Source organism: Schistocerca cancellata, chromosome 9 (assembly GCF_023864275.1).
Source record: "Schistocerca cancellata isolate TAMUIC-IGC-003103 chromosome 9, iqSchCanc2.1, whole genome shotgun sequence".
Lineage (NCBI taxonomy): Eukaryota > Metazoa > Arthropoda > Insecta > Orthoptera > Acrididae > Schistocerca > Schistocerca cancellata.
The window spans coordinates 433,952,154-433,966,114 of NC_064634.1; positions in this window are offsets into that span (position 1 = coordinate 433,952,154).

Below are 13,961 nucleotides of genomic sequence, written 5' to 3' on the forward strand. Positions count from 1 at the left end.
CCATCTACAGCTCCCTGTAGTGCCATGGCAGTCATTCTCTGATATTGTATACCAACCGTCTTTCCCCATAACGTACCCCTATTTTTCTAAGAACTTAGAACATCTGTCACCTTTTTACATTGACGAATTCTTTCTTCAGGTCAAAAAACCCTATGAGCGTGTTTGGATTTTTGTTCAATCTTTCCATTATCAACCGCAACGTCAGAACTGCCTGTGTGGTGCCTTATGTAGCACAAATCCTGAAACTGATCAAGTGAGTAGAGAGCTTGTACCCTCCTTTTAATAAAATGGTAAAAGTTAACCACTGTCCCAGATTTTTACGATCGCCCGGGTTATTGGCAAGCCATCGTAGGTGCTGACTTATGAAGACTGTCGCGAAACTGATTATAAACTATTTCAGCTCACATTACAAAGTGAAACACGCTCTATTATTAATTTATAAGTTTTTGACTTCTGCATAGAAAAAAATTTCGCATAACATCCACAGTCCAGAGACGTACAGCAAAATATGGTTACACGCGGGTTTTCAAAACCTGATCTACATTGCACTTAGGAGTGGAAGCCCGAAACCTAAGACTGAGAAATTCGGTGGGACAGAATTGGGAGTCTTACTAATATGTGAATGGATGGTTTACAATATACATAATACACAAAAGCAACTTAAAACACGATGGCTAAAACAGTATCAATACAGCTAGATTATAATTAACCGTAACTGAAATGAACATTTGTCAGGTATTGGGAGCTTACTTGTAGTCCATTTGTTTCAACGAGAGTCCGACTAGCGACATTTCATACTCGGTTATTCCAAAAATGGCTTTAATCTGGGTTTGCTGACTGTGTAAATCAGTAGTTCGCACTCTTTGTGTGTCCATTACCCATGAATGCAATCAGATACTAGCTATTGCACCCCTCCCCCTCCTCATCAACATTAGCACCTAACTAAACTTGGAATAAAAAATAGTTTTCCTTCAACCAACCACGAACTAGCCCCTGATACAGTCTTTGTAACAATCTCTTTTTTGTAGAACGATAAAGCAGTTCTCAGTGCATCGCGATGCTACCTTCAGTTCTTTCTCGGGAAAGCAAGTTACGGTTTGAGCCAGTGGTAAGAAGATCCCTGACAGCTAGCAGCACTGTTTCCATCTTTCAACTGCTAAGCGGTAACGGCTGCAGGTGAAAACAGTAGCCGTCTACAGATCTTTGACAACCTCGAGGCGTTTCCATAGAAACGCTTACAAAATCGTATCACGTTATTGGTTTAGGTAGCCGTGCGAATATTCTGCGCCCAACCCACTGCAACTGCCAGGGATCAACTTACGTCGACTCAACTAGACCTATTCACATTGAGGTAAGACAGTTGTAACGAAACGTAAATCCTCCTCAACTCTTCTCTCCATAGCGCACCTTGCGTCACTTCCATTCAAAGTCAACCAAGTTAAAATGTGTGCACTACGCTTACTGTTCGTAAATCACTTCTTTGCTGGACTCCTTACTTCTGAATTGACAGGAATTGGAAGATTTCAGTCTATCAAATCTGTCTGACAACTGCAAGTAATAATAATAATAATAATAATAACAGCAATTATTATTATTATTATTATTATTATTATTATTATTATTATTATTATCAGCTGTAGGAGCTGCAGTAGCCTAGTAGTCATTCCATACTTATGCCACACTATCAGTTTCCTCCTTTACTGCTGTCAGTTTAAGAATGAAGCTAGGTTATATATTTATGGGACTACCTACAGTTAGGAGAAGGCATTTTAATTGGGTATTGAAATATATATGATATATTTTTCTGGTGATTACTGTTGTATATGCATTGTGAAAGGTATGTGTGTAGTGGGTGCAAGACGTTCGTTTCATAAGCTATAGTCACCACCGCACTGATTCACATGTTAATGATAATATTTGAAAAAAATGATAATTATTGCTTACTTATTCCAATTTACGGTCTTACAAAAAGTGATAGTGGCAATGATTTTCTCAAAATAATTTAGTTTTGTCAACGAAATGCAGTTGACTGAACAAATTTGTTTCTGCCTCCCACTCAGAAAATTTCATTTTAGCTGAGGGGTAACTATCCCTATGCAGGGAACCGCTGATGTAAATGAGGCAATCTGTTGAAAATACTGAGGCACAAGTTTGTGGTAATCCACAGTTGACCATACTGAATGCAAACAATATGCAAATAAAGCTATTGTGGCAACAGCAGAATGTGATTTTATAAAACAGAATTACGTGAATGTATTGTCAAACATACGCTTCATTTTATAGCAATGATCTATTATTTTCAGTGCTTCAAAGTACATAAGTGCACACACAATTGTAAAAGTAGCTACTAATTTCTTTTCAAAGCTAACGGTTGTGTTCCACAATAGCCTGGGCAGTCCAGCTGCATGGGGGGAGAGAGGGAGGGGGGGGGGACATGACAAGCACGAAGCACGTAGCGTGTTCCACATGAGAGGCACTTTATCGTTCCGCGGTATTGCTTTTCGGCTCGTTGGGATCCCACGATAGGTATGGCGATTTTCCATGAAACAATCGGTTTTCTGTTACACTGGTTGTTTTCTTCTCTGCTGCAAACTGACCGTTAAGACAGAAAAAAAACTATCTTCAGTCTTTTATTGCTATCATTTCCAACAACAAACGGAGACATTCCACTAAGGTTCAAACATTCAGACCTTTGCATCAAAATTCAAAGATATTAGGTACATTGAAAAAATTAATCTCTGCACCGTTCACTGCTTTTCTCGAAAAGTAATGAGGGTTTGAATACTAGAAAAAACTCACCAGTATTTTGTTATTAATTCTGATTTTTTAAATCTACGAGAAAATCAAGAGTAATCAAGGACCATAGCGCTATTTATGGCTCTGAGCACTATGGGACTTAACATCTATGGTCATCAGTCCCCTAGAACTTAGAACTACTTAAACCTAACTAACCTAAGGACATCACACAACACCCAGTCATCGCTATTTATGTATTATGAATATTCAGTGCTAAATGTTGTAAACTGATGTTGTAGAACTCTATTTTTCTTGTTTTTTTCGCCGTTTCTAGGTGCTACAAGCAGATAGTGGCGTATTATGTAGTCACTGGCAGCGGACCAACTAATTTCTTTCTTCATTATAAACTATGAATGGATAGTGAATTTGTTAATTTATTACTCATACCGTAGCTTTCTTTCTTGGTTTTTTATTTGTGGCTCAAGGCGCCACACCCTTTTTTATTATCTCATGGAAACGGCAGCCAATATTCTGTTATGTGAAATTGGTAGCTTTCTTCTTCTTTATATGTTTCAAATGAAAATACCGTTTCTATTTAAAAATACAACTTTTATCGGGAATTTGAGCACACTGACTTATATTAGGGAAACCAAAAATTCTATTTAAAAAAATTCAGACGAGCAGTTTCGATATTGGGCAAAGCAGAAACAATAACATGAGAATAATTAAAATTTGATTAATTAATTAATCCAACATCGAATATTTATTGCCCAGTCTGTCCATACATGCTCTTTTTACAATGTGCTGATCTGTAAGTGGATTCCTTTAATCAAAATCAATATTATTCAAAGACAATATAAATCTTTCATAATCCATAGAACGCTCTATTAGGCTCGTCTTTTAAAAATTTGCTATTTAAAACCAACCACTTCAGCCCCACTGGAAGAATCTGATACAACCGAGACGAAATAAATACCGGTTATTCAGAACTATGTTACCAGTATCGCTTTTTCACATTCCTATTCCACGAATGTCATGTGAATATGGAATCTATGGCTTTAGGACGGCCATATACAACACCATTCATGATCTAAATCACCGATTAACTTGTAGCAAGGTGCAGCTTATGATACTGGTCCTAGGAAAACGACTGTTCGAGGAAACAACCACTCCGTGTCATAGACCAATATAAAAACTATTTTCCAAAGTTGTATCTCCGAGGGAATTAAGCAAACGTCCAAAATTTTGTTATCGTGTCGACGTTAAGTCTAAACAATTGTCCGTCGATACAAGCTTGAAGCTAGCATTTGCTATACGAGTATACCACATGTATTCATCGCCGAAGTATTTTCCAAAATTCTAACCCTATTAACATAAATTTCGTAATAAATACGTACAAAAAATTCCATTCCACAATCTGCGCAACGTACTAACCGAAAATTCGGGATACATTGCTGCTTCTTAGACGAAAACAGTTAAACAGGAACGAAAGTAAGTAATTGGTAGCCAGGAAAAAGAAAATCATCTGTCTAAAATAGCAAAGGACATTCTCCACGAAGAAGTGTAGAACGAACTACTTGATATTTTCATATTCTAATAAAATACAAGAATAGGTGATGTAGTGTTTTTCTTTTTGCCCATTTCGAAGTCATCATCTTTTACATAAACTACTTTCTGAGGAAGACTTTAAATGCGGAATACTCGAAAAAAAGTGGTGTTCTCCAGTTTCTCCACATATTTTGTTGCTTCACATAAACACATGATCTTTTCTTATTTCCTGTTTATGGAACAGTATTGCTCCAGCAACCATTTACCACATATAAGGAACGGTATGCAGCATCCATATGGAAATTCCGTTAAGAAAATGCAATTATATTTTCTCTCATCATCATACGCTGTTGTTAAGCGGTTTGTATCGACATATTCTTCATTGTCATGATCCTACATGGGGGAATGTAGGACTTTCCTTTTGTCAAGATTTCCCAACTTTATTCATAACAAGCATCTTTAATGCCTTTCATTCTTTTTGACAGACCTCGGATGATCCTGCTATATACTGGCATAAACATTACCACTTCTTGCTTTTTCGCACATTCTGTTTTACAAACTTCTTGTTGGCGTATTTTAGTCACTAAATTCGACTATAATTTCGTGAAATTTCGGTTGTGAATCTTTCTCTCCTTACCTTTTGTCTCGTGTATATTGTTGTCTATGACAGGCGCACATCCTTTCACCCACATAAGACATCACTGTTGATATTTTTTGCAGTATGAATAGATCAAAAAATGGTTCTAAGCACTATGGGACTTAACATCTGAGGTCATCAGTCACCTAGGAAAAAACCACGCTGCGACGATGATGGTGGCATTAGAACTTTCTTACATATGCTTCATGTGACACTGCTTTCTCCAGCGGTGGACGAGTTGGCGGAATTCATGGTTGTAAAAGACTGAATTTTGGCGACACGTCCCACCTCGAAAATCACCTTTTTGTTATTCTGGAAATTCTAGCCATGCAAAGATTACTTTATTCGAGGAACGGGGACGAAGAATATGACTGGTGGTTTAACGAATTTGACAGTACAATGAAGCAGTATATGTGAACAGGTACTCTACAGAATATGCCAGGGCCGTGTTGTGGAGAGAAAACACCCCCTTGGACAGCTTTCCGTGATGAGTCTTCTTGACAGCATCCCGTAATCTTTTCGTTTGGTTATGGGAGTGGTGGTTTGCCCCTTATGTGCATAATCTGTTGGGACCATACTACGTCAGTCCCAAACAGCACGACCTTGGCCGGAGATGGCTCTATCTTTGCCTTTTCCTGCGGTGGTGAATAAACATGATTTTTCCGCTTGCTTTGCTCCTTCATCTTGGGATCATAGTGATACAAGGACACCATCACTCTCCCTACATTTCGCGGTCACACACAGAGAGATGGTCTGTTACACTGTTCTATATTGTGTAGACGCGGTATCCTCCATCACACAACCGCTGTGTGATATGGTCATATATTATTGCCTTACATTTCTGGCAGTTCAGCATGAATTGCTACAAGAGAGGCCATCTTATAATGCAGGAAACAAACTACGGCATCATACTCCACTCTATCAATAGGCTGCAACATGTTGTTTAAGTCCCTATAGCAGCGTGGTACGGTACTGTGGTGCAGGCATTTGATTGTGTGTGAGGGCTGCAGACATGCAACTTCATATTGTTGTGTACAAGGCTTAAGGGTACACAGCAGGGACTACAAGAGACCGCCACCTCACAGGCGCACCTGCTCACCTGGCTCCTGTCAGTTCGAGGCAGTAGCCATCAGATGGCGCTCAGAAATTCGGACCAGTTTCTGCTTCGCATTACAACCATTAAAGTGCCCAACTCGTCCGGCGATAGTGTTTCCAGCGACCCAGAGGAGAGCTGTCAACTGTGCACTACGTTCTTTTCTCCTTTTTCTGGCTGAGACGGAAATTCTTCTGGTTCAAAATGGTTCATATAGCTCTGAGCACTACGGGACTTAACATCTGAGGTCATCAGTCCCCTAGAACTTAGAACTACTTAAAGCTAACTAATCTAAGGACATCGCACATATCCATGTCCGAGGCAGGATTCGAACCTGCGACCGCAGCAGTCGCGCGGTTCCAGACTGAAGCGCCTAGAACCGCTCGGCCACTGCGGCCGGAATTTTTCTGGTGCCAGCACAGAAACCAACATGTCACGTACACTTTGATAATTCCAATCCTGCAGTCAGGTAATTCAGTTCAGTGCCTGCAATGTGAGTGGTCAGCATGACAGATTGCCGTCCTATGGGATCGGGATCGAGTCCCGGCTGGGTCGGGGATTTTTCTCCGCTCAGGGACTGGGTGCTGTGCTGTTTTCATCATCATTTCATCCCCATCCGGCGCGCAGGTCGCCCAGTGTGGCGTCGCATGTAGTAAGACCTGCACCAAGGCGGCCGGACCAGACCCGCAAGGGGCCTCCCGGCCAATGACGCCAAACGCTCATTTCCATGTTTCCAGTGCCTGCAATTATGCCATGGAGCACACTTCTATTAATTCATTTGAGAAAACAAAAGTCCAACTTAGCAGTTTCAATTTATAGCGCAACAGGTTAGTTAACCAATAGGAATGAAATAAATAGGAATTGCAGGGAAGCTAAGACGAAATGGCTGCAGGAAAAATGTGAAGACATCGAAAAAGATATGATTGTCGGAAGGACAGACTCAGCATACAGGAAATTCAAAACAACCTTTGGTGACACTAAAAGCAACGGTTGTAACATTAAGAGTGCAACGGGAATTCCACTGTTAAATGCAGAGGAGAGAGCAGATACATTGAAAGCCTCTATGAGGGTGAAGATTTGGCTGATGTGATAGAAGAAGAAACAGGAGTCGATTTAGAAGAGATAGGGCATCCAGTATTAGAATCGGAATTTAAAAGAGCTTTGGAGGACTTACGGTCAAATAAGGCAGAAGGGATAGATAACATTCCATCAAAACGACTATTCACGTTGGTGTGTAGAATATATGAGTCTGGCGATATACCATCTGACTTTCGGAAAGCATCATCCACACAATTCCGAAAACGGCAAGAGCTGACAAGTGCGAGAATTATCGCACAATCAGCTTAACAGCTCATGCATCGAAGCTGCTTACAAGAATAATATACAGAAGAATGGAAAAGAAAATTGAGAATGCGCTAGGTGACGATCAGTTTGGCTTTAGGAAAAGTAAAGGGACGAGAGAGGCAATTCTGACGTTACGGCTAATAATGGAAGCAAGGCTAAAGAAAAATCAAGACACTTTCATAGGATCTGTCGACCTGGAAAAAGCGTTCGACAATATAAAATGGTGCAAGCTGTTCGAGATTCTGAAAAAAGTAGGGGTAAGCTATAGGGAGAGACGGGTCATATACAATATGTACAACAACCAAGAGAAAATAATAAGAGTGGACGATCAAGAACGAAGTGCTCGTAGTAAGAAGGGTGTAAGACAAGGCTGTAGCCTTTCGCCCCTACTCTTCAACCTGAACATCGAGGAAGCAATGATGGAAATAAAATAAGGGTTCAGGAGTGGAATTAAAATACAAGGTGAAAGGATATCAATGATACGATTCGCTGATGACATTGCTACCCTGAGTGAAAGTGAAGAAGAATTAAATGATCTGCTGAACGGAATGAACAGTCTAATGAGTACACAGTATGATTTGAGAGCAAATCGGAGAAAGACGAAGGTAATGAGAAGTAGTAGAAATGAGAACAGCGAGAATCTTAACATCAGGATTGATGGTTACGAAGTCAATGAAGTTAAGGAATTCTGCTACCTAGGCAGTAAAACAACCAATGACGGACGGAGCAAGGAGGACATCAAAAGCAGACTCGCTATGACAAAAAAGGCATTTCTGGCCAAGAGAAGTCTACTAATATCAAATACCGGCCTTAATTTGAGGAAGAAATTTCTGAGGATGTACGTCTGGAGTACAGCATTGTATGGTAGTGAAACATGGACTGTGGGAAAACCGGAACAGAAGAGAATTGAAGCATTTGAGATGTGGTGCTACAGACGAATGTTGAAAATTAGGTGGACTGATAAGGTAAGGAATGAGGAGGTTCTACGCAAAATCGGAGAGGAAAGGAATATGTGGAAAACACTGATAAGGAGAAGGGACAGGATGATAGGATATCTGCTAAGATGTGAGGGAAAGACTTCCATGGTACTAGAGGGAGCTGTAGAGGGCAAAAACTGTAGAGGAAGACAGAGATTGGAATACGTCAAGCAAATAATTGAGGACGTCGGTTGCAAGTGCTACTCTGAGATGAAGAGGTTAGCACAGGAAAGGAATTCGTGGCGGGCCGCATCAATCCAGTCAGTAGACTGATGACAAAAAAAAAAAAACAATAGTGCCTGCATAATTACACTTTCCTGTAGTGACAGTAACAAAGACTGCGAGAGAGAGCAAAGTTATTTAGATTAGCAATGTATTAAGTACAGAACCTCATGTGCTCAGCATCAGACTGTACCAGAGTTATGTATTACACCAGGTGTTAGGTGTATAATTGCAGGTATATTTATTGGTGACCAATGAAAGAGTTTTGAATATTACAAATATGCGTGGATCTTACACTGCCTAGGTTCCCAAATCAGGTAAAGAATGACTTTATAGATGACAAAGTATGTACGACATGTTACGGAATTATTTTCATCTTCAAAAATCGAAGTGCAAAGGTAGGCCAAGGTGAGGGGCGTTACCATTGGTGTACATAACATGAGATGACAGACTAATAACTGCAGCTCTTGGACTAGCACATTTTTAGATTGGTTGGTACCTCCAAGTACATGTGGCAACAGCAATCTATTAAAGCTTATATTCCTATGGGAAGCAAGTCAGGTTTTGAGGTATGGTGTGCGGCCGCAAAACTGTTAGTCTCTACCGACAGGTGGAGTGAAGACTGTGCAGAAAGTATCAGGTAGTAAATTATGTGATACACTGGACAGAAAACCGTTAGGTGCAGGATAAAAACAACTAACACGCTGAAGCGGATACATAGTAAGGTAACAATCCTTACAAAATCGGCGCTTATACGCTTAACGCCCTTCGCTGTAACATATTCTTCGTAAATGATATTACTTTTATCTTGTTCTGTTGCTATATTTCTCTATTGATGCTGTCCCGTCAAACAAGTGTGTAATTGGCAATAGCGTGCAGAATCCTACTTTTTATAGGGCAATGGAAGGCACTAAGTTCCTGGTACCATCGAAGTTTGAACTGAATTAATAGCAACGTTCAGTGTCATACAGCATTCCTAACACATTCAAACGAAAAATAAATTACGTTACCTTATGTCTTCGAAGTGATCACTCGTAAAAAGAGATTCATGTAGAAAGTTTAGTCTTATAATTTGAAGGAAGTATGCCGCTGAAATGTTTTGATTAACTCTTACATTGGGACCTACACAAAGGAAAGACAAAATTTATCTTGCTGCAGGATTTCGGAACGGGGTTTAAGTGATTCCCCACCCCTGAGTTACTCAAGATCCGCCTCATTCCATCGAAAAGAAAATCCCTGATGAATGGGAGGACTCTACTAGGATGCGCAGCAACTAGCGACCTGTGGAGACGGAAGCAGGATCCTCGAGGCTTTTCAGCGATGCTAATGCCTTTCGTAGACGTCGCCGAGCGGGATTACCGGACGGCTGAGTGGCTAATATTTCCCTGGGAGCGCCTTCGGGGAGGGACGGCGCGGGATGCGGGACGCAGATCGTCGAGCAGGGCAGGCGCGGGGCGCGCGAGAGGCCGCTCCCATTAACTTGTAGCATTTTACAGGCGCGGCGCGAAGCTGCAGTAGAACCAATCCCCTGGGAGCGCGAGCAGCTGCAGGGCAGAGGCGCGCGGCTGAGGGTGCTTCAGGCGCCGCCCCTGTCACCGGGCGAGCACAAAGGGGTGCCTCGTGAATACAGCACTTCCCATAGCTCCCCAGGCGGCGGGTGGGAAAGGTGCCCACTGCAATCCGTGGCGCCGGCAGCGAACGTGCAGAGCCTCTGCTGCAGAGCAGCAAGTAGTCCGAGCCGTGTGAGCCAGTGCATAGTATACAGGGTTATTACAAATGTTTGAAGCGATTTCACAGCTCTACAATAACTTTATTATTTGAGATATTTTCACAATGCTTTGCACACACATTCAAAAACTCAAAAAGTTTTTTTACGCATTCGCAAATGTTCGATATGTGCCCCTTTAGTGATTCGGCAGACATCAAGCCGATAATCAAGTTCCTCCCACACTCGGCGCAGCATGTCCCCATCATGAGTTCGAAAGCATCGTTGATGCGAGCTCGGAGTTCTGGCACGTTTCTTAGTAGAGGAGGTGTAAACACTGAATCTTTCACATAACCCCACAGAAAGAAATCGCATGGGGTTAAGTCGGTAGAGCGTGGAGGCCATGACATGAATTGCTGATCATGATCTCCACCACGACCGATCCATCGGTTTTCCAATCTCCTGTTTAAGAAATGCCGAACATCGTGATGGAAGTGCGGTGGAGCACCATCCTGTTGAAGTCGGCGCTGTCTTTCTCCAGTTGTGGCATGAGCCAATTTTCCAACATGTCCAGATACACGTGTCCTGTAACGCTTTTTTCGCAGAAGAAAAAGGGGCCGTAAACTTTAAACCGTGAGATTGCACAAAACACGTTAACTTTTGGTGAACTGCGAATTTGCCGCACGGATGCGTGAGGATTCTCTACCGCCCAGATTCGCACATTGAGTATGTTCACTTCACCATTAAGAAAAAATGTTGCTTCATCACTAAAAACAAGTTTCACACTGAACGCATCCTCTTCCATGAGCTGTTGCAACCATGCGCGAAAATTCAAAGCGTTTGACATTGTCATCGGCTGTCAGGGCTTGTACCAATAATAAACGGTAAGGCTTCTGCTTTAGCCTTTTCCGTAAGATTTTCCAAACCGTCGGCTGTGGTACGTTTAGCTCCCTACTTGCTTTATTCGTCGACTTCCACGGGCAACGCGTGAAACTTGCCCGCACGCGTTCAACCGTTTCTTCACACACTGCAGGCCGACCCGTTGATTTCCCCTTACAGAGGCATCCAGAAGCTTTAAACTGCGCATACCATCGCCGAATGGAGTTAGCAGTTGGTGGATCTTTGTTGAACTTCGTCCTGAAGTGTCGTTGCACTGTTATGACTGACTGATGTGAGCGAATTTCAAGCACGACATACGCTTTCTCGGCTCCTGTCGCCATTTTGTCTCACTGCGCTCTCGAGCGCTCTGGCGGCAGAAATCTGAAGTGCGGCTTCAGCCGAAGAAAACTACGTGTCCTGACCATAAGTCAATGAATGGAGCTACAGTGAATTTATGAAATCGCTTCAATCATTTGTAATAGCCCTGTATACATCTGGAATCATTATGATCTGAAACTGACCTTATGTCCACTGTTAGCCATAATGGTGGGAAGGATAGCAATCGAAATTTTACTTAATATTTTGTTGTCATGGCCATCTTCTGCAGGACTTCTTATAATCAGTTATTATTCGTTATCCAGTCTTAAGCTAACTGCAGTTAAAGAGTGTTTTAAACGAGAAGCGTCTCTCTCTTATTCACAAAGCAGCTTCAGTGGTCATTCTGGAAATAGCGATACATAATACGTTTCTAAATCTTGATTTTTATAGGTTAAAAGCAGGTAGAGTGTAATTTACATATGTTGTTTCTGCCTCTTGATGACACATTCCGCAATCCACTGCTTTTTCATTCGTTGTTAGTGGAGTTTGACGTTGGAAGAAACGTTCACTCTCGGCAGTTTTCCGACTTTGCTCAAACCACTCCTCCTTGCTCTGCACTGATTTCCACTTCAAGTAGCGGTGGGTGTAGAGCTGCAGTAGTAGTTTGAGTCTTTAGAGAGGGAGAAGAGGTTAGTGATTATATTGAAAATACCTAGGAGGTGACTGGAGAGTGGTGAATGGGAACTGACTTGGTGGTTGTAGTGAGTGGCTGATGCGCGTAGGGGTGCGGCCATCCGTTTATAATAATAAGTACATACATTTGACTACACCACCACAGACCATTCCCAAAAGTCAGTTTCTGATCACATCTTCTGCCAGTTACTTGCCCTATAACCACTGCCAAATCCTCGTCTCTGGCCTACCGGCCCCAAAACTCATGATACAACTGTTATCCTCCACTACCCTCCCCCCCACCTCTTCCATGACTACTCACATCTCTGCTGAGCATATACGACACACACACACACACACACACACACACACACACACACACACACACAAATAAAACAACTTATTCTCGGGTTGACTCACAACCTACATAGAAAAACAATTGAATAAATATAAGCATTGTGCTGAGTGCGGAACACAAGTAACTGCAGTAGGATCAGTTCCATTATTGTTAAGGAGCTCTACAAAATGGCATAAACTGGAAAAAAACGCCAACGCAGTTAAGAACAACTGATTTCAAGAACAGCGGAAAATTGCAAAGAGTAACTGGACAACCAAGTTTCTTTCGATCGCTGTGTACACAAGCAACGAAGGAAGATGCAATTGTTTGCAGAATATGTAAACGAGAGGGAGAAAAATTGTAAGAACATTACCGTCCAGCTGTATAAAGAAATCCTCCTTTTAATCCACAAACCCAAATGTGAAGACGTATCGTATTATTTACGAATATTTGTAGAATGACAACTGAGGATGATTTGTAAACAAAAGCGAAACGCGTCCGGTATAAAATGCTCTTGCGTTAATTGCAGTAGAATTAAGATGAGGTAACCAGTAACAATTGCAACTTCACTTACTCTGAGTATCCAGCATGGCGGAAAAAAACACCCTATATATGTACGTGATTGGACTACAGGGCAAGAAATGTAGAGAGGCCTCACTCCTCTGGTAGAAAATATATGTGAAACCCGGCAAGGCTTCGAGTATAATTGTGCTTGTATAACAGCGACACACTGTTAAGTAAGTCGTAGTGGCTGTATAATGTGGCGTTTCAATCCTATGGTAAAGCAAGGCCAGACGTCATCGACGGTCGAGAGACCTGGAGAACATGCCGACTAGGGCAACAGTTGAATATCCTCTGTATGAAGGTAAGTCAGGACAGCACTTACCATGTGCAGTCTGCGTTATCTTGTTGAAAGATAACGCCGAGGATCACAGGTGATCATTTTGTGCAACCAGTGGCGCTCCATATTGTCACGCTACATGCTCCGCCAGAATGCAGATGAGGAAATCAATCTGAGACATACCCGAGACTCGTCTGAAAGGATGACGTGGTACCATTCTTGTGACGGTTACAATCGTTGGGCATACTACTACTTCCAGACATCTCTATCGCATCAAGGATGGCCGCAACATTGGTCTCGCAAATAAACCTCTTTCCACAGATCCCCAGGCGGTGAGCGGAAAGGTACACACTTACTCACTGGAGTCTGCGAGACTGCCGGCGGATTTGCATAGCCCTGATCCAGAAAACACTTCGTCGTCTCATTTACTGGTCTACGTTCGTGGTTGTGCTGTCCCTCACGGTCAAGCGAAATATACGTAGTTTTTTCGAGCTATATCGCTGCGAGCTGCATCACGTTGAGTATGGACTTCCTGCTTGCGGCGGTTAATACGTGCGTTGTGGGATCCTAACCTGCGTGTGAACGAAAATCATGGAACGATAATCCACAGTCTCGATTTGCCATGATCCTGGTGCTATCCATTTCCCGTGTC